Source organism: Gymnoscopelus braueri (assembly GCF_963280865.1).
Source record: "Gymnoscopelus braueri genome assembly, chromosome: 22".
NCBI classification, from domain to species: domain Eukaryota; kingdom Metazoa; phylum Chordata; class Actinopteri; order Myctophiformes; family Myctophidae; genus Gymnoscopelus; species Gymnoscopelus braueri.
Window position 1 is genome coordinate 7,396,798 of NC_137624.1, and position 20,938 is coordinate 7,417,735.

Here is a 20,938-nt window from a genome sequence, read left to right on the forward strand (position 1 = left end):
ATTTTAACGCAACAAAATTAATTACCACCATTGTAGTTAATTCTGATGGTCTTTATTTAAAAAAGTGACATCTGTGGTGTTAAGAGTCAAATATGACCCGACAGAGAAGTGTGGCTCAATTCCCCCCAAATTGTCAATATTCAATGTTTACATGTTTGAGAGTGAGATATACTTGTCCTCAATTTGCATTTGCTATTAGGAGTAAAATAAAGTTTGTGTTTATGAAAAATAAATGACTTTTTACCTTCTATGGTATGCGGCTACAATTTTACCCTTTTGACCCCACAGATATCACTATTTTTAATAATATTAATATTTTTTAAAGTAAAAAAACTAAAACAAGTATTTTTTAAAAGTGTGTTCTAATGTTAGTCTATAGCTAGATAACATCATTATCCATTGTCTTCATTATGGGAAATGTAATGAGTGAATTTTAACATTTTTATGATAGAAAACTAGATATATTGAAAGATACCTAACCCAAAATAATATTTTAAAAAGTGTTTACATGGATATAAATGCATAACAAGTCAGCTATGGGGTGGGAGTGGGAGGATTTTTTTTTTTTAAATAATTATTTTTTGAGTATTTTGGGCTGAGTAAAATTAGGTAAAATTGTACCCGCTAACACCAAAAGTGTATGCAGGTTTCTAAAACAATGCAAGGGTTAACCTTTCAACAAAACAATTTCATATCACTAATAACGCCTTTAACAACTAAAAATAATACTTAATGTGTCTGTAAACAATTTTAATGCTCAACTTTATCTTTGCATTTATATAACAGCTGACTACCTTTGGGACGATGATCATTGTGATGTCAGAGCTGCCTCCGTCTGCAAAAAACTGGCTGGAGCCCAGTGAATAACATGAAGATTACACACATGCACGCACAATTACACATTATTGCATGTCTGTCTGTCTCTCTGTGTGTGTGTGTGTGTGTGTGTGTGTGTGTGTGTGTGTGTGTGTGTGTGTGTGTGTGTGTGTGTGTGTGTGTGTGTGTGTGTGTGTGTGTGTGTGTGTGTGTGTGTGTGTGCGTGCGTGCACACGTGCGCGCGTTTGTGACTCCTATATCTAAAAATATACTCATGTCCAATATACTTCTTTGCTATCGCTGTAACGCTACTGAAGGAATGAAGAGACAAGTGACATTAACAGGTGCTGTGGTGACATTAACAGTGACATCAGCTCTTGTGGTGATAATGAGAGGAACATGAATGGAACAGATGGTTTGATTTAAGCTGCTTATAACTTCAATGTCTTTAACTTGCATCAATAAAAGAATAAAAAAGAATTCAGAGTCATTCATAGGGAATCTACAATGTTGATGTCCTGTACATTTTTGTACTGGATTCTGCTAGAAGGTCTATTCCAGTGTTTTAACTCATTCACTGCCAGAACTTTATTTTTTTTGCGTTTGCCCACTGCCAGAGATTTTTCATTGAAAAAAAAAAGTACTCAGGAGCCGAGATACAAAATGTTTAAGTTTTAAGTTAACAAGGAAGTGGATGGGAGTCTAGATCTTCAAAAAATCATATCTCCTTGGTCTTTGGGTTAAAAAATAAATAAATAAATAAGAAAAAAAGAAAAAAAAAATCAAAGTCGTTTTAGTCGTTCTTGGCAGAGGGGGTTAAAGGACAAAAGTCGTTTTAGTCGTTCTAGGCAGGGAAGTCAAGGACCCCTTGTTTGGTATACACAGTGGTGGAAAAAGTACTCAAATGTTTTACTTAAGTAAAAGTATCAATACTGCAATGTAGAAGTACTCTGTTACAAGTAAAAGTCCGGAATTCAAAATGTACTTGAGTAAAAGTACAAAAGTATCTTAAAGTACCAAAAGTAAAAGTACTAAAATGTTTAAAATAGACGATCTAAGTTCACAACGTGAGCTTGTAGATCTGCTATTTTCAAATAGCCTATGTATAAAATAGGGATAAAGTGGTTAATGTACGTTTTCTAATGTAATAATTTATATCTGAAAAGTGGAGTAAAAGTACATTTTCATAATATACTCACCCATTGCCAGCGATTTTCGTGTTTTATAACCTTTTCAACCGGTCACAGCAATTTTATATCCATTATGATCCATCGTCTGGTTTTGCCCTGGTCCGGTTTTTCCTATAACATGGGAGTGGACGGGACTTCCGACTTCCGGGCGTCAAGTTGGTGCACATGTGTGGATGCACCCTAAGACAGGAGGTCCAGGAAACTTCCAGTGACCCACCTGTTCTCTAGGCCTGTCAATTAAGACCATTGGATATGCTTAAAGGGATATTTCACTTTCAAAATATTTTTGGGTAATTTTATCGTCTACTCAGGCTTTTTTGAGCACCCCGGACAGTTTTTAAGTTGCTTGATTCCCCCTTCCTATACAAACCTATTGTAACTTCAAACTCTTTAACCATTTTAACCATATTAGATTCATCGAAAACACCCATCCTTGGTTCTGGTGACTGATATTGTCCTTCTAATACGTGAGTGTTTTTTCAATTACTTTTTTCAATTATTTTTTTATATGTTTTGGGAAAATTTAAATATAAGATACAAAATAAATAAAAATAAAATAAGTCATCTAAAAAACACGGCCCCCTCACGTATTAGGAGGGCAGGATGAGTCACCAGAACGAAGGACGGGTGTTTTTGATTAATCTAACATGTTAAAAATGGAGTTTGAAGTTACAATGGGTTTGTACAGGAAGGGGGCGTGTCTGATAAAATGAATATCAAATATCTAAATACTTAATCAAGCAACTTAAAAACTGTCTGGGGGGTTCACAAAAGCCTCAGTAGACGATAAAATGACCCAAAATTGTTTTGAAAGTGAAATATCCCTTTAAAAGAGTACTACTGTCTCAGTAGAATGCTTTTAGCTAAAACCTAATCTCTCAAGAACAGATTCTGCTCTAGTAAAAAACAGCAGAGGGCGCTGTTTTTCCTTTTAATTTGGCGATGTGTTCCCAGATTGGCTAAAACCAGACAGATTTTTTTCTCCAAAAAACGGTTAAAAGTTGGTTAGCGACAATTGTTTTCTAACATTTTTTAAATAAAAGGTAGCTTCGAAATAGGCTGACATTTGCTGGATAGTGAGGGGTCTAATCCAGGCTTTTTTCTTCTAAAAATAGGAGGGGACACAGCCTGAGACCTGTGAGCAATTGAGGATGTTGAGCAAACATAATGTCTAATGGACTGGAGGATGTGTTCATACTGCTCACTAGCACATTTAAGTCACGATCATGAAGGGAATTACATAAAAACAGAGTCCAGGATTGACTGGTGGTTGGGACAGACAGGTAGGGTGGGGGTAGACGGGGTTATGCCTTCCCTAGTCTCGTGTAGCCAGACAACTATTCCACAATCTCCGAATGCATATATATAGAGTTTGGAACTACACCTCCCAAAATCCGAGAGAGGAAGCTGGCACTTCCGTTCACGAAAATATATTAAAAAATATATATTTACATTTTATTTTCTAATTTCCATTTCTGCTTAGCAGCAAGGCAAGCTATATATGCTTTGGTGATTTTGGATTTATATTAGGATAAATGTGCACGACTGTAAAGATGAAACAAAAGTGGGGAGGATTCTTCACATCCGGTCGATATTTTAATCATGATCAGAGCTTCCGAGTCCCAGACTGTATGACCAGAAACATTTGAAAATTGTGGGAGGCAACAGTCTGGCCACACGAGACTATGCCTACCCTAACACTGTCAACCTTGTTCACAAAGAACATGAGAACATGATTGCAGTCCTTGACAGAGAAGACAGGTGGGTCAGGTGTTGGTAGACTGACAAATTTGTTAATGGTGTCAAAAAAGGACTTTGAAGTTATGCTTACTTGAGAATATGAGTTTTTTTTTAAATATAAACGGTGGACTTGGCGCCAGTGGTGGAAAGTAACTAAGTACATGTACTCAAGTACTGTACTTAAGTACAATTTTGAGGTATTTGTACTTTACTTGAGTATTTCCAATTTCCAATACTTTTACTTCTACTCCACTACATCTCAGAGGCAAATATTGTACTTTTACTCCACTACAATTGTTTGAAAACTTACTAGTTACTTTGTAGATTTGAATTATTATTACAAAACATACATTAACCTCTTCAGCCCGATTTAAACTTGGCTATTTGAAAATAGTCAATCTACAAGCTCACATTGTAGATGGGCTATTTTCAAAAGATTTTAATACATTTGATGTATATTACCTTGTGAAACGGGACATTCTGCATAAAGAGTACTTTTAACGATATTATGTGCCCGGCAGGACCCTAAGGTCAGCTGTCCAGGGTGTATTTATTGGTCATTCCTCGTACCAGGTTGGGCGGCCTAGTGGAATGGTTAGAGAGCCTGCCTGGGGAGCCTAAGGCTTGAAGAGTCCCTGAGCAGGTGTCGTATATGATGAGGCATTAATCTGCGTTTAGCAGGCTTGTAGTTGTAATGAAATGGAGGAGAAGAAGAGAGACGTCAAGGTTTCCCAGTTCCATGTTCATTTATTCAGCATTCATTCAAGTACAGCATCATAGAATCCAGGGCAGAGAGCCCTCTCCTGCAGCCCCTCTGGGCACAAGCATCATCCCAAACACCCATCTCCCACATTTCTTATAGTAGTCCATTTACCAAAGATGCCATTCTAAATAGCCATATAAGGTATGTACTAAAGATAAGAGCAACGCAAACATAGGTACACATTAGAGATGCGCGGATCGCGGTTTTAGCCGCGGTTGCCGCAGTTAACCGCAGTTTGGGTGGATTTGGGTCAATCAAATATAATTATTAATTAATATTGGATAAACCGCGGGTGAAATAATGCGGGATTAAATTAATTATATCAATCTATAGGCCTAAAATAGCTTTTAAAAAGCACTACATTTCGATCACCGTGTGTGCGTTTGTAGTATTTTAATATTACGTCATTTTACACCAGGCACAAAATAGCCGCTCACTACATGTTGCTTTGCAGCCAGCCAGTGTTGCCAGGTTGCGACAACTTGCGAGAGAAATAAGCAGCCAGATCTATGAAAACAAGCCCACAACAAGTGCCAAACAAAAGTCGCTTATAAAAAGCTTATAAAAAGCCAACATGGCAACAAAGTGGTTGAAAGCGAAAGTAACTCAATGAACTGAATGAAGACATGCGCTTGTTGTTACCATGGTTGTGGATTGTATACAGTCACTGCATCGCGACAGTGGTGAGTGACATTGTTTATAAGAAAACTAACGTCAGGAAAATAACAATTATTTGGTGCGGTTGGTGCGGATCTATAAATAGGATGATATAATTACCGCGGGTGGATGGCGGATGGATAATGAACTTGTTAGCACGGATTTGGGTGACAAAAAAACCCATCCGCGCATCTCTAGTACACCTACAATGGCCATTCGGCTCAGCTGTTAGATTGACAGCTGTTGCTGCGTTAGAATTAGCACATTCACTGTGTCTGTTCTACAACACATTATTATTACTAGGTTACTTTAGTATCATTTCTTAATATGTTTTGACTTGCACACTGTTCAGATACCACATTATTCCCCCCACGGAAGAATTTAACTTCTTTCGCAACCAGGTATATTGAATAAACAGTTTGCAAGAGAAAACATCAAAAAATAACATTACTACCCCCCAAGACCAAAGACTGGAAGTTTAAACAAAATGACATTTAGGAAGAATTAACATCAGACATCACATCAGACAGAACAACTTAGATACAGGCATCGAAATTACATAATAGTCATACAGTGATTTACCTTAAATTTCAAAATAAGAATAGACAAACTGTTTCACAAAATCAAGCAAGAATATCAGTATTAAGTAACGGATCGACTAACAACTGACGCGTGTGTCATGGATCACATGACTTTCGACTGACACCGAAGGCAAAGACTGGAACTATTTAAAAATAAAACAAGCTTAAAATATAAAACAACTCAGAAAACCTTATCCAGAGAAAATACATCAACATGCACTTCAGCGCATCGATCTCTCCTTCTGCCTGCCGTCGCTCTTAGCCCCCTTCGCCGCTCATTATCAATCTCAGTCGCATACTTAACATAAGGGAATCAAATATCTCAAGACCAAACTTTTTATAGCCTCATTATAGTTTGTCAGAGACACGCCCTCACGTCGCATCAAATATGCATTTCCCCTTCTAATCAGTGTGCAGGCCTTTACACTGTTCAGATAGGATACTTAACCCCTAACTGCTCCCCCCTCTACGCTCCGGGCAGCACTTAGCCGGGTGAAGCTGAAAACTGAAGTTCGCCCGTGGGACAAAAAAAGGTCAAAACCAAAACAAGGTATGGAATGCCCTTCCACAGGTCTGTGGACATTTTTAAGAACCACTTAAAACACTACTGTTTAGGCCTAAAGAAGCATTTGTCTTGGACTATTAGTTGTTGTTTTTTTGCTTTTTGTGTTTTTGTTGTTTTTAATCATTAGAATGTTTCATGCTGTGTTTTTATTTCTGTTGTATTTGTACTTTGTGAGTTCTCTCTGTGAGAAGTGCTCTACAAATAAAATGTACTTACTTCACCACAGACTATTTCTCCATAATAATGTAAATAAAAAACATGTATACTCTAGATAGGATCCAATCTTTCCTGAATTTATTTGGTTATAGTGTCATGAGTCTAACACAATGCATGATAATGCATGATTAGCCTAATAGGTTGCACCTGCAGTATTCTTGCAGGCTTGCGCAACACAAGGTGTCCGCACCAACATCAAAGCACCTGTCAATGGTGCGCCCCATACCATGTGTGCTCACTGGAGAAGTGGAGAGAATGAAGTACGTCTTAATCTCGTGGGAAAGTGGAGATATTTTACTAAATGCACGTTTTCTGCCTTTGAATGTCAAATTGATATGAAACTAGAGGACAATTAGCTGACCCCAAGTTAATTATTGGGTGAGTACAAGCAAGCGATACAACTTTTTTTTAATATAGTCCCAATGAGTCCCCTCCGCAGAAGAGCATGGACATGTTGTATGGCTGCCGCTGGCAATAGTGTGTACCAAAAAATCCTGAAGGGGGCGTCCGTCAACAAGTGTCATTTGGTAGCGCGGACATCTTTGTGGGGTATAAACCAGGTAGACTTAACATTGCCCCACCCACTCCCCCCCCCCCAAGTATGTCTGCAGCTACTATGCCACGCCCCCCGTGGTGACGAGACGTTGGCACACACTATTGGGCATATAGTATTAGTAATATGTAGTAGGTTATTGTCTCTGCTACTCAATGTCGACTGGAATTCAGTGCAACTGCTTGCAGAGAGAGAGAGAGAGATGCTTCTCAACCTGTGGGTCGGGTCCCCACATGATTTTTTTTTTTAAAAGAAAGAAAGAAAAAAAAAACTGGTTAAACATTGACTAAATTGTCAGTCCCCAGTTTAAATATGATTATTTTGGGAGGTCCCCAGTTCAAAAATGATTATTTTGGGGGGGTCCCCAGTTTAAATATGATTATTTGGGGGGCCGTGGCCTGAAAAGGTTGAGAACCACTGAGATAGAAGAGAGAGAGAACACACCTTATTTAATTGTACATACATTGTTTTGTTTTGATTATGTTCCACTTTTGCTTTGGCAATACAAACGTTTTCTCAGAAATAGACAGAAAAATAGAGAGAGAGAGGGGGGAGGCAGATAGGTAACTTTAGTTGTCAGTGTTTTACTGTGTTTGCATCATTGCTGCATTATTGTTTACAGTCGGAGCATTTAATTGCTGTTATTTACATCATAACGTTGACCTAGCTGTAGAATACAACTCTCGTAGACGTACTTATGATTCTGACGTTTTCAATCTACTAGAGTTGTAGGGTTCACGCCCCATGGAGACAGGGACTTTCTGCACTATGCCCCGTAGACTCTCCAAACATGTACAAATTGAAAATAAAGGTGCTTACCCCCAAGCCCCAAATGTTAACTGTCTCTACGCGGTAGTAGTTTAATGTAATATACCATATATTTTTATAAAGAAGTGTTTTAATGCCATCTGTGGTTCTTAATCTGTGAGTCGGGACCAAATGTGTAACATTGTTTTCTCACTCAACAGTCAAGGGACAATTTAAGAATTTAAAAAGAAATAAGAAATAAGAACAAAAAAATCACACCCAGTGTGAAGTAAGCGGTGTTATTTAGCAACAACAGTGGTCATCACAGTGATGGAAGCTCAGTGCGTGGTGCTATTTATAGGTTATTAATTTCATCATGCGTCTCGCTAGCCAATCACAGTACTGAGCAAAGGATGTGAATAGAGTCAGCCAATCACAGTACAGCGAAAGACACATTTTCACGACGGTCTTTTCACGACGGTCCCAAACCCACTTAAAGGAGCGGCTACACCGCTCAAAAATAAGACATTTACTGTTAGGACTGGTGTGTGTGACAAAAGCGCACAGCAACGAGGAGGCAAAATGGAGGATTAAAGCCCACCCGGGCGAGCTTATTAACAAAAGGGTAACCAACAACGGGGGGAAGAGGGGTGTGGGCTCCGCTGGCTGCTCCGCCTCAACTCGGGATCCCAGGAAACTGGAGAGGAGAGGTGATAAATTCTGTGATAAATTCACAAGGAAGGTGTGTGCTGCCACTGTGTAAACTGAACAGACTAAGAGCTGGGAAAACTAAACTAAACTGGGAAACTAGTCAGGCAAGCATTGTAAAAAAAAATTGTTCTTGAGAAGGACAATGTTGTGGACTAGTCTTGGGGCAGCACCAGTAGGCTGTACATGTTTATGAGCTCTGCCCACAACAATGCTTACAGGTGATTCTGCATGACCAATGCTGGCATAGTTCATTACATTTTTGGCAGGAGTCTTGTGTTGGGCTGAACAGCCTTCTTCTTCTTCATTTGGGAGGATGCTTTCTTTTTTTTCCTTTTTGTCTCCGCCAGGCCGAAAGGCATGGCGAGAGAGTATGTTTTACCCCCTGTCCGTCAGTCCGTGTGTGTGTCCGTCCGTCATTCTGTCATTCTGTCATTTTGTGTACAGCTAATCTCTGGCACCGTTGGCTTGATCGCAGCGAAACTGTGCACACACACTCCCTGGCTGCCAGGAATTTTTCACATGGGCCTTTTATAGCGCCACCAGGGGGCCGATTTGTGCAAAACACATTTTTGGACAGTACTCCTACAGACCCAAATCGGTACACAGTATCTCTATAGTCATTAAAAGAAACGGCTCATTTCAGATTTTTCATATTCGATCCTGATTGGCAAAAATTGCCTTTCAAAGTTTGCAGGAGTACTCAGTTTCTAACAAAATGCCTCAAATCATGCAATTTCCGTGAAATTTTGCACACACATTCCCATTAGGCCGAGGAAGAAATGCCATTTGAAAATGTTCAAATCAGCCTCATGGTGGCGCTGTAACAGGCCGATTCGTGTTTTTACCTATAACTGCACCGATCAGTATAAAACTTTGTATGCACACTCTCTAGAGGCCAAGGAAAAACCTTTGCCCTGCATTTTTCACATTTGCCTTTTATAGCGCCACCAGGAGGCAGACTTATGTAAAACATTTTTTTTGATATTAAAGGTTTCATGACATTCAGTTTTACCACACATTAAAAGTCTTTGTCATGGTCCTTCAAACGTGTATAGAAAGTTTTAACAAAAAATTCCACTCTATTGATCCATGGCAGGTGTCTCTCACATTTCTAAAGCCTTTTCAACTGCAATGAAAAAAGAAATGCGGGTGTCGCTGGTGAGGGATTTTGCCTGTCAATCATCGCCTCTGCTCCGCCCCCCCAAAGGAAAGGATAGGGGAGGGGAGGGGCGAGGAGGAGAGTGGGCGGGATTAATCGACTGTGACCTCACTGTCGAAGGGCCAAGCTCAGATTACTTTTCAGCCTAATTATTCAGAAAACCCCAGACCACAGAAAATCCACTGAATGTTCAAAGTTCAGATTTTTTAGGTGTATTTGAGGTCATAAAACCCCCCAAAAAACATTAAAAATGAAAAAAGTGAAAATGAATGTCATAGAACCTTTAAGCCTTCAGATTTGATCCAAATTTCAAGAAAATCGGTACACATGATCTCTATAGTCATGTGATCAAGACGGATCTGTTTGATTTTTCATATTCCATCCTGATTGGCTAACATTGACATGTAATGTTTGCAGGAGTGGCCCAACAAAATGCCGCAAATCATGAACGCAGCGTCCGATTGCGGTGAAACTTTGAATGCACATTTGCACTATGTTGAGGAACAAATGGCACCCTTTTCACATTGGCCCATTATAGCGCCACCAGGAGGCCATAATAACCTACCTGACCTGACGGAGACTTGTGCTCCGAGGAGCACTTTTTCTAGTTTTATATATCTGTTTATTGGTTTTTTTGCAGGTTATTTTTCCGACCATATGGGGACAACATTCGTAAACTCACAATGCGAGCATATATATTGTACATAGGTACCCCTCATTTCCCTCCCGCCCACCCACTCACCCTCCCACCCACCCACTCTTCCCGGTTACTGAGACAGTGCTACAATCAAAAAGAAAGAAACCAAAACATAAAAAACAACAGACAACTTTTCCTTTCCCTCTCCCTCCCAGCCTCCCCTCCCCTCCCCCCTCCTTCACCTAAGAAAGAAAAAAAACATATACAAGTTCTTGGAGGAAAAACAAAAACAAAAGAAAACTCAAAAAGAAAACGAAAGCGCCAGTAACAATAATCATTTAGCAATGAAAGTGGTGATGGATGATAAGAATCAGATGGCCAGCCCTTTTTTTTATTTTTATGTATATATATATATATATATTATTATTTTTTCTTCCCTAAATGTATTCTCCCTTCCCTCTCTCCGTTCCCCAAAGGTATTTAAATAGCAGGAGTGGGATATAATAAAGGTAAATAAATAATAATAATAATAATAATAATAATAATAATAATAATAATAATAGTAATAATACTTTAAAGGTAAAAGGAAGGAGAGAAGAAAGGAGAAGAAGAGAAAGGAAAAGCAAGTAAAAAAAGATGGGGGGGGACCACCTGTGTGTGCACAGACACCAGCTCACACGGACAATACGCAAGTCTATATTATCACCTTTCCCTAATTCAAGTATCGCTTTCCTCCGGGGCCACTGTCAAGGTCCTTATGTAGTCCACAAGAGGCCTCCATGTTTGGTTATATGTTCTCAAAGAACCATTAAGTGAGAATCAATTTTTTTCAAGCTTGAGATAGAATAGTACGTCCTTTATCCAACTGTTATGTGTGGGGTGGGAAAACTTGTATGAGACGTCTTGCTAGAAGAGAGGTGAAAGGAATTATTCTCTTAAGGTGTTGAGGGATGTTAGTCCCTGGAAGAACGCCAAATAGGGCTGTTAAGGGGTTGGGTGGGATGGGTACACCTGATATATCGGAATAAGATTTAAATATGTCTGTCCAAAAGTCGAGGGCATGACCAAAACATATGTGTCAGATCCGCAGAGGATTGTCTGCAACGATTACACTCGTCACTAATATCTGGAAATATCCTTGCTAGTCTCTCGTTGGTGTAATGGACACGATGAATAATCTTACATTGTATAAGGCTATGTCTAGCGCAAATTGAGGAGCTATGGACTAGCCTCAACGCCGTCTCCCATGTCGCATCAGGCAGTTCCACCCCCAGGTCTTGCTCCCATGCTATTTTAAGACGGTTAAGAGTCTCTGGATTTATTACATTTAGTTGATTATATATCTCTGAAATAGTGCCCTTTGTGTTGGGATTCAAAGAAATTATAGAGTCAATTACCGAGTGAATAGGCTGGTTTGGGAAATTTGGAAATTGTTTTTGTAAAAAGTGTCTAATCTGGAAGTAGCGAAATAGGTGGGAGCTGGGAAAACTGAATCTCTTGGTCAAGTATGAGAATGGTGCCAGAATCCCATTGCTATATAGGTCTTTGATGGATCTGATCCCCTTGTCGAACCAAATTTGAAAGGCGGGATCGGTACATGAGGGTTTGAACAGGTGGTTGCGATTTATCGGGGAGAGAGAGGGTGGGCTTTTGAGGCGAAAATGCCTCCTAAATTGTGTCCAGATTTTAATAGTGTGTATGACCGAAGGCATAGAACTGGCTACAGAGTGGAAGGCCTGAACATATTAGTGAGGGGAGAGACTGCTGGGAAGAGGCTATTTCAATTTGGGCCCAGAGAGCAATGTTCTCTAGGTTAACCCAGTGAGTAATCTTTAGGATGTTGCATGCCCAGTAGTAGTAGATAAAATTTGGAAGTGCCATCCCACCCATCAATTTCGGCCGTTGAAGATAGGCCTTCTTAATGCGCCTAGGCTTGGTTCCCCATAGGAAGGATGTTATCATCTGGTCAAGTTTTGTAAAGAAGCTCTTTTTGATGAATACTGGAATATGTTGAAAAAAGTATAAAAAATTAGGTAGAACGGTTATCTTAACGAGGTTAATGCGGCCAACCAGTGATAGCGGCAGAGTGGACCACCGTTTAAAGTTCAGTTCAGTTCAGTTCAGTTTTTTTTATTTTCGGATAATGGGCACATACATAGTAACAAATAACATTTCATTATTATAATTATTTTCTCAGCAGTGTCCAAGATTCCGAAAAGGGGCTAGGGAGAAGCACTAGGCTTGTCGGGCCCTGCCCTGTAGTCTTACAACTCTCTTTTCTTCATTATTTTTTTAGTCACAAAGCACGCCCCATGGCGTACTTACTTACGTATACGTTATTCATATATACATATATATATATATACATATATACATGGTAAGTGGTATATACATTCCAATATAATACAATAGTATGTTGTATGTTATAATATAATTAAATATTGCAATAGCAATAGTATAGTAACAATATAATAGTATATAGTATAATTGTAAATATATAACACAACATATCCTAACACATCATTTAATATAATATGTTATGATATAATATGATATAACAATACAGCAATTACAATATTATAACCATTTCTACTGTCTAATATAATTATATAATGTAATTATATAGCACTACATCATACTTTCAATAAGCTCTTCTTCCCTTCTGTACCTATCTCTTTAGTCTAACTTTGAATTTATGTATGTTTTCACAGTATTTTAATTCATCCTCTAACCCATTCCATAGGGTGGCTCCATAAGAAGAGATACACATTATTTTTAGATCTGTTTTCATCACATGTTTCTTGAAGTTCAGTGGTCCTCTGAGGTTATATCCCCCCTCTTTATCCAAAAATTTGCTTCGTACATTTCCCGGTAATTGATTGTATCTTGCTTTATACATGACCTGTAGTGTTTTAAAGATGACCATATCCTTGAACTTCAAAAGATGTGACTGAAGAAACAGTATGTGTGTATGGTCCCGATATCCTGCATTATTTATTACTCTTATTGCTCTTTTTTGGATTATGATTAATGAATTTATGGTTGATTTGTATGTGTTACCCCATACTTCTGAGCAGTAATATAAATAGGGCAAGATCATTGCACAGTACAGAGTATGTAATGAGCTGGGATTAAGTTCGTATCTTGCCTTACTTATGATTGCTATGCTCTTTGCCATTTTTTTCCTCACATGTTCTATATGGGGTTTCCAGCAGAGTTTATGGTCTAGAATCACTCCCAAGAATTTATTTTCATATACTCTTTCTATTATATTATTATCTATTATCAACTGGATATCTATTTTTATCTGGCGGTTTCCAAAGACCATACATTTTGTTTTATTTAGGTTTAGAGATAATTTATTTCTGTCAAACCAGAGTTTGTATTTGCTCATTTCTATTGTTAGGACCTTCATAAGCTGCTGGATGTCCTCCCCAGTACAGAACATGTTAGTATCATCAGCAAATAGCACACACTTCAATACACTTGACACTGAGCACAAATCATTGATGTATAAATTAAACAGTTTGGGACCCAAAACCGACCCTTGGGGGACTCCACACATAATGTTCAGGCTTCTGGATTTGCATTCTCCAAGTTGTACAATTTGTTCTCTGTTTTGTATATAGCTTTCAAGCCAATTTGACACCACCCCTCTACAACCATATTTTACCATTTTCCTTATAAGGATAGTGTGGTCTATTGTGTCAAAGGCTTTTTTTAAGTCTACAAAGACTCCAACTGTGTACATCTTTGAATCTATGTTTTGATAGTGATCTAACCGGTCCACAAATAATTTCTCCAATACTTTTGAGAACTGTGAGAGCAAGGAAATTGGTCTGTAGTTGGTGAAATGTTGTTTATTGCCTGCTTTGTAAACTGGGATAACTTTTGCCTTTTTCATTTTATTTGGGAATACGCCATTTCTGAAAGATGAGTTGCATATGAAGGTAAATGGTTTTACTACGGTGTCCATTATTTTTTTGACAAGTGACATGCTTAGGTCATTACAGTCAGTGGAAGTCTTATTTTTGCAGTTTCCAACAATTTCCATAACTTCCTGTTCCTCCACAGCTCTCAAAAACATAGAGTTAGGGTTGCAGAAACCCCATTCATCGGCAGGCACATTTTCCTCTGATCTTGCGGTTTTTATTTCATTTGCAAGTGTGGGTCCTATATTAACAAAGAAGTGATTGAAGCCATTTGCTATTTCGTTTAGATTGGTTATTGTTTTACCATTGTCAATAAAGGTTTGCGGATAGTTTGTGGATAGTGAACCTTTTTTTATGATTCTGTTCAGAATACTCCATAATCCCTTTATATTATTTTTATGGTTTTCTAATAAGTTATTATAATAATCTTTTTTACTTGCTTTTATAAAATGAGTTAATTTATTTTTATATCTTTTATATTTATTTTCATTATCTACAGTTCTATGTCTTATGTATTCCTTATATAATGTATTCTTTTTGTTACAGGCATTTTTTAATTTATGCGTAATCCACGGTTTCTTTGTCTCTATTTTCTTTTCTTTACATCTCTGTGTAGGGCAGTTTTTGTCAAACAGTTCCCCAAATATACTGATGAATATATTATATGCTATATTAGTATCATCTTCATTATATATGTTGTTCCAGTTCTGAGCCAGCAGATCCTGTCTTAGGGCTGCAATGGTCTCTTCTGTTATTATTCGTTTATATCTAGGTATAGCTGCTATATCTTTATTTTCATATTCACACTTATATATAGCAAATATTGGCAGGTGATCTGTAATGTCTGTCACTAATACCCCCCTCTCTATGTTATTTCCAAATTCATTTGTATATATATTATCAATTAGTGTTGCTGAGTTTGTAGTTATTCTAGTAGGTCTTGTTATTAATGGATATAGATTAATGCTATACATATTATCAATAAATGTATCTATATATTTATGCTTATGCGGATTTAATACATTCAAATTATAGTCACCACAGATAAAAATTACTTTCTGATGGGATTTGGAAAAAACATTTTCCATAGTTTTTGTAAATATGTCAATGTCAGTCCCAGGAGCTCTGTAGATACAGCTGACAATAATATTTTTATGTTTTTCTCTACATATCTCAATAGTGATACATTCTAGCACATTATCAATAACAATAGACATATTTTCTATCACTTCATACTTTAGGTTGATGTCCACATACAGGGCAACTCCACCCCCTATTTTCTTTTCTCTGTTCCTATAGTTAAGTTCATACCCTTTAAGAGGAAAGTTGATACCCCTGTCAGGGTCAAACCATGTTTCAGAGACAGCAACAATATTGAAGGGTTTTTTATGTTTATCTAGATAATCCCTGATGTTTCCATAATTTGTATACATGCTCCTACTATTGAAGTGTATTATTGATATATCTTTTCCAGGTGGTTTTATATTTAGTTGTTCCTCAGTATGATAATTGCAATTATTTTCTATGTCATTGAAAATATTATTGTCTGGATCAATGTATTGTTCATAGTCATATCTGTTATATTCAGTGTATTTAAATGTCTCTAGATTCCAGCCAACTGGGTTCTGGGGACATCTGAGGTCATTGTCTTGACTCAGGTTGCTTAGCTCATCATCATCCTCATTTGATTCCATTATTATATAGTGTAGTCATTAGTAATAGCAATAATAACAATAATGATAGGACTGGTAACATTAATAGCAGACAAAATATAATAATAATAATAAGTATATATGTTTGGAGATAGATATAAGTTATAGGTTCATAGAATAATGCCTCATACATAATATAGCATATCAACCAAATATATATATTAATAGCACTGTAATGTATATGGGATAATAGAGTCTTATGGTTCTTCATGGAGAGATAGAGTGGTACCTTATTTGTAGTTTTATCGTTATAATGTAATGTGTATGTCCTCATTGGTACTGTTCCATCTCAGAGAGGTCTCTGATGAGCAGCGTTTTGGCCTCCTCTGGTGTTCCGTTGAGCTTGATGTAGATCTTGCAGTTCGCAGTCCATGTTGCCTGTACCTTCTCCTCCCGTCTCAGGATTCGCGCATGTCTGGCGATGTCCGCGTTTCTCTTCGTCAGGTGCTCGTTTATGTAGACGTTCGATCCTTTTAGTTTTCGTCCCTGTTTCAGTACTGCGATCTTGTTCTTTCTGTTTATGAAGCGTAGTATAATGGCGGGAGCGGCTTTCTTGTCCCGTCGTGGCAGTGGGTGACATGCCTCGATATCCTCACTGTTTATTTGGATTCCTTTTCCATGCATGTAGGAGATCACTTGTTGCTCAAGTGATTCTGTGTCTTCCTGTGAGGGTTCGGTGTTGTTCCCATGCACGGCCCTGGCATAGGACCGCGGCTTGGTCACCAGGCCACTCACAATCACGTTATTAATTCTGGAATATTGTTCCATATCTTCAACCCTCCGTTCGAGTGTTGCGATCTTCTTGTCCTTCTCCTTGTTCTGTTCATTTAGATTTTTTATCTCTCCCATCAGGTCCAGTATGGCCTTTTGTTGTTTGGAGATAGTAGTAATTTCCTCCGTTAGGAAATCGAGTGCTTTTTTTAAGTCCTCGATCTCCGACTTTTGCGCCTTTAACGTAGTCATACTCCCTGGCAGCCCTGCCAGGTGATCGTTTCTCTCACACACAGCGCCTGCGGACGGCTGTAGCTGTTTGTCTGGATGGCGGTCCCGACACACACAGCGCCTGCGGGCGGCTGTAGCTGTTTAGCTGGGCGGCGGTCCCGACCCGTAGGTCAACGCGCACCGGGGCGGGTTTGTCAGTCCGTCCGGGGGACACCCAGCTGTTTGGAGGGTGGCGGTCCCGACCACGAAGGTCAACACGCACCGGGACGGGGTAGTCAGCCCGTCCGGGGGACACCCTCCTCAGTGTTAGAGATGCAATCGTATAGCTCCGTAGATTGGCAAGGTGGCTAGTTTAGCCGCAGGTAATGCAGCGTGCTCCTCTCCGCACCGCACCGCACCGCACCGCACCGCACCGCACCGCACCTCTCCGTACCCACAATGCCACTTCTCCCCTTAAGGGGAAAGAAGGGTGAGTGAAGGTCGTTTGTAATGACTGAGGCCATAGGAGCTGCGTATAGAAGTTTAATCCATGAGATGTTACTCTGGTTAAAACCAATTTTTTCCAAGACAAAGAAGAGGTAGGTCCACTCGTCCCTATCGAAGGCCTTCTCTACGTCCAGAGAGAGAACAACTTCAGGGGATTCAGAGGGTGGTGTTTGAATTATATCCATCAGACGCCTTGTGTTAGAGAAGGAGTGTCTCCCTTGAATGAAGCCTGTTTGGTCGGTCGATATTAGGTTAGGAATCACAGCTAGTAGACGATTGTAAAGGACTTTGGCCAAGATCTTTTGATCCACGTTTAGGAGCGAAATCGGTCTCCTACTGCTACAGAGAAGTGGGTCCTTGTCTTTCTTAAGTAGCAAAGAGATAGATGTTTGGTATAAAGTCTCGGGCAGTCTGCCTTTCAAAAACGATTCGTTGTACATGCTTTGCAGTTCCGGACAAATGAGGTGGGAGAATGTTTTGTAAAACTCTGCGGTGTATCCATCAGGGCCCGGGGATTTGCCATTTTGCATAGTATTGTATTGCTTCCTCGATCTCTGACAGTGAAATTGGGCCATCAAGGTTATTGGATAGTGTGTTGTCTAATACGGGGTAGGGTCATTTTTCAAGGGGATTGTCCTCATCCTCATCCCAAATACCTGGGGGGCATTCGGAAGAGTAAAGTTCGGAATAGAATTTAACAAAGGTTTCATTTATGTCCTTTGTGTCTGAGAGAACTACACCGGTGGAGGATTTTATTTGGGTTATTAGTCTGGAAGCTGCAGCTGAGCGAGCTTGATAGGCCAGGAGTTTACTGGCTTTGTCCCCCATCTCAAAAGTGCGTTGTCTGGATTTAAGCAGAAGGTGTTCAGCCTGACTTGTTGATAGCATATCAAATTCTGCCTGAAGTTGAAGACGTCTGTTGTACAAAGCCGGAGTTGGAGTCCTCGCATACTGGTTGTCTATTTTTAACACTTCTTCTGAAATCTCAGAGAGTTTAGCAGTTTCTAGCTTTCTGGCGTGTGAGACGTAGGAGATTATCTGACCGCGTAGGCAGGCTTTGAGTGCTTCCCACACTGTGGAGCAGGAGACGTCAGGGGTTTTATTAATTTTAAGGAAGGATTCAATTTGAGAGGACAGGAACTCGTTGCGTGAAAGCATCTGAGAATTAAAACGCCACTGCCTACTTGGAACGTAACTTCTAGACTCTGGTAGATGACCTATCGAGGGTGGTATTTTGGACCATGTTAAAGTCGCCGCCTATAATTAAAAAGCTATTATCGATAACTGGTAGTTTGGAGAAGAAATTTTAGATAAACTGAGTGTCATCCCAATTGGGAGCGTATACACAAGCCAAGACTACCGAGATATTATGGAGTAGACCTGAAATAATGACATAACGGCCATTGGAGTCGGCTATAAGACTATGTAGGTCGAAGGGAGTGTTTTTGTTAATTAAGATGGCCGCCCCCCTGGCCCTACAGTTACATTTTGAATGAAATAGCTGTCCTACCCAACCCCTTTTGAGTCGTGAGACGTCAGGTGGACCCCAGGACCCTCCCATCCTCCCCTTATGCCTTCCCATTGAAAGCACATTAACCCCAAAAACCTATCACAATAAACAACTGCGCTGGTATCGCAGTCTGTCATGAGACTAGCAGAATGACTCCTCTGAGTATAACTGAAAGTAGCAATTTTTCCATTATTATATATATATATATATATATATATATATATATATATATATATATATATATATATATATATATATATATATTTTTTTTTTTTTTTTTTTAAGTTCCCCCTTTTTTTTCCTCTCCATTCTTCCCTTCCTTCCATCCCTTCCCTCCCCCTTTCTTGATTCTTGAGCTACCACTTGAGACCTTTTCTGGCCAAACTTCACAATGTCAGCCCAGGAATTCACAACTTTCAAAGATTCCCGTGACACACCTCTTCTCCTGCGCATAACCTCCACAACACTCTTCGTCAAGGTATTTGGCTTCTTCTGTGACGTGCTCTGAATGCTTTTTCGCCTCAAAGGCATCTTGAGGGTCATAGTGGCTGAGGGCTCTGGGGCAGAAAAGGTTAAGATCCGACGCTGAGCTGCAGGCAGGCCAGACTCCTGTAGCCTCTGGGCGTGATTGCCAACTGGGCAGGTGAGGAGATTGGGAACTGAAGGCAGGTGTGCTGAGAGTGTGCTGTGGAGCCCTCTGGTGGTGCTGACGAGTACAGCACCAGGATGTGGAGGCGAGGGGGAGCGAGACATAACAATTACTGCGTCAAAAGTAATCAACAAACTATACTATAACAAATTGTGAAACATTAGCCTAATTGTCAAATATTACCTAAGAAAGAGGCATACATTTAGATTGTGAAAATAGCTTGTGCTTCTCAGGGTGGGGGGGTCCCCAGTTCAAATATTTATTATATCAAATATATTATTTTGGGCATGGCCTGAAAATTTTGAGAGTCACTGGTCTAACTCACCGCCATTTGAAAGATGTCAACAGAACGCCAACACGTCGTTCAACACATGAACCCTAACGTCCCTATATGTTGGGCATTACATGTCATTACAGGTGGAAATGTACAACACCCCAGCGTCTTTTTGGAAGCTGTGCAGATGGTGTGCTCGGCCAGCAGTTGGTCTCGGTGTCAAACACTCCCCAGGCCCCCAAAATGTTAAAGTCTTTCAGAAATAGCAAATAAGCTAAAAGAAAAAAAAACGTAATTGCGGACGCGGAAGGAGGCGCGCCCAAGTGGGGCCTACTATGAAACTCTGCTCGGCTTGTGAGTGTGTGTGTGTGTGTGTGTGTGTGTCTGTGTTCATGCACTGCCTAGTAGAGGGCCAGAGGGCGCCAGAGATGCACTGCCTAGTAGAGGGCCAGAGGGCGCCAGAGTGCAGGAATTTAGACACAGCCTGCAAAACACACACACACACACACACACACACACACACACACACACACACACACACACACACACACACACACACACACACACACACACACACACACACAGTCCGTAAATACACAATATTTCCGAGCTGCGTTCGCTTCCAGCGTTCGCGCGTCTTACTTGTTTAAAACACTTATGTTAAAACTACTGATTTTGCCAAAAAAAATACCCAAAAAAAGGCAACAATCAGTCTCTGTCTACTCACTCCATTGATATTATAGGGATGGGACGATATGACAATTCCATGTAACGATTATTGTGGCCAAAATAATTGTGATTAACGGTAAGCGATAATCTAAATATGCTCAAACATCTTAAAATGCCACTTTTGTTCAGCACTTGCACTCCAGCATCCATATCCTGGGGGGAACATTAGGCAAACATAGCAAATCTACGCGTTGTGAGCTCGAAGATCTGCTATTTGGGGCGAAGAGATTTGGTGTAGACAGTAAAAAGCGGTCCAAGTCCAGAGCTAACCTCAGGACCAGTGTATGACGGACAATTACGCGATTAATAATGGTTGTGAAGATTGCACAAACACAACAAGCAGTGGGGGGAGTACTGTGGAGGTGGGTT

General features: G+C 39.7%; 1 long non-coding RNA gene across 1 annotated transcript in view; it reads left to right on the forward strand.

Moving 5' to 3' along the window:
- The window catches only part of LOC308078565, a 3,128-nt gene extending 1,848 nt beyond the window's left edge, over positions 1-1,280 (forward strand). The window contains exon 3 of the long non-coding RNA XR_013932548.1: positions 787-1,280. This is a non-coding gene — a long non-coding RNA (uncharacterized lncRNA). The remainder of the gene's footprint in view (positions 1-786) is intronic.
- Positions 1,281-20,938: the final 19,658 nt, after the last annotated feature.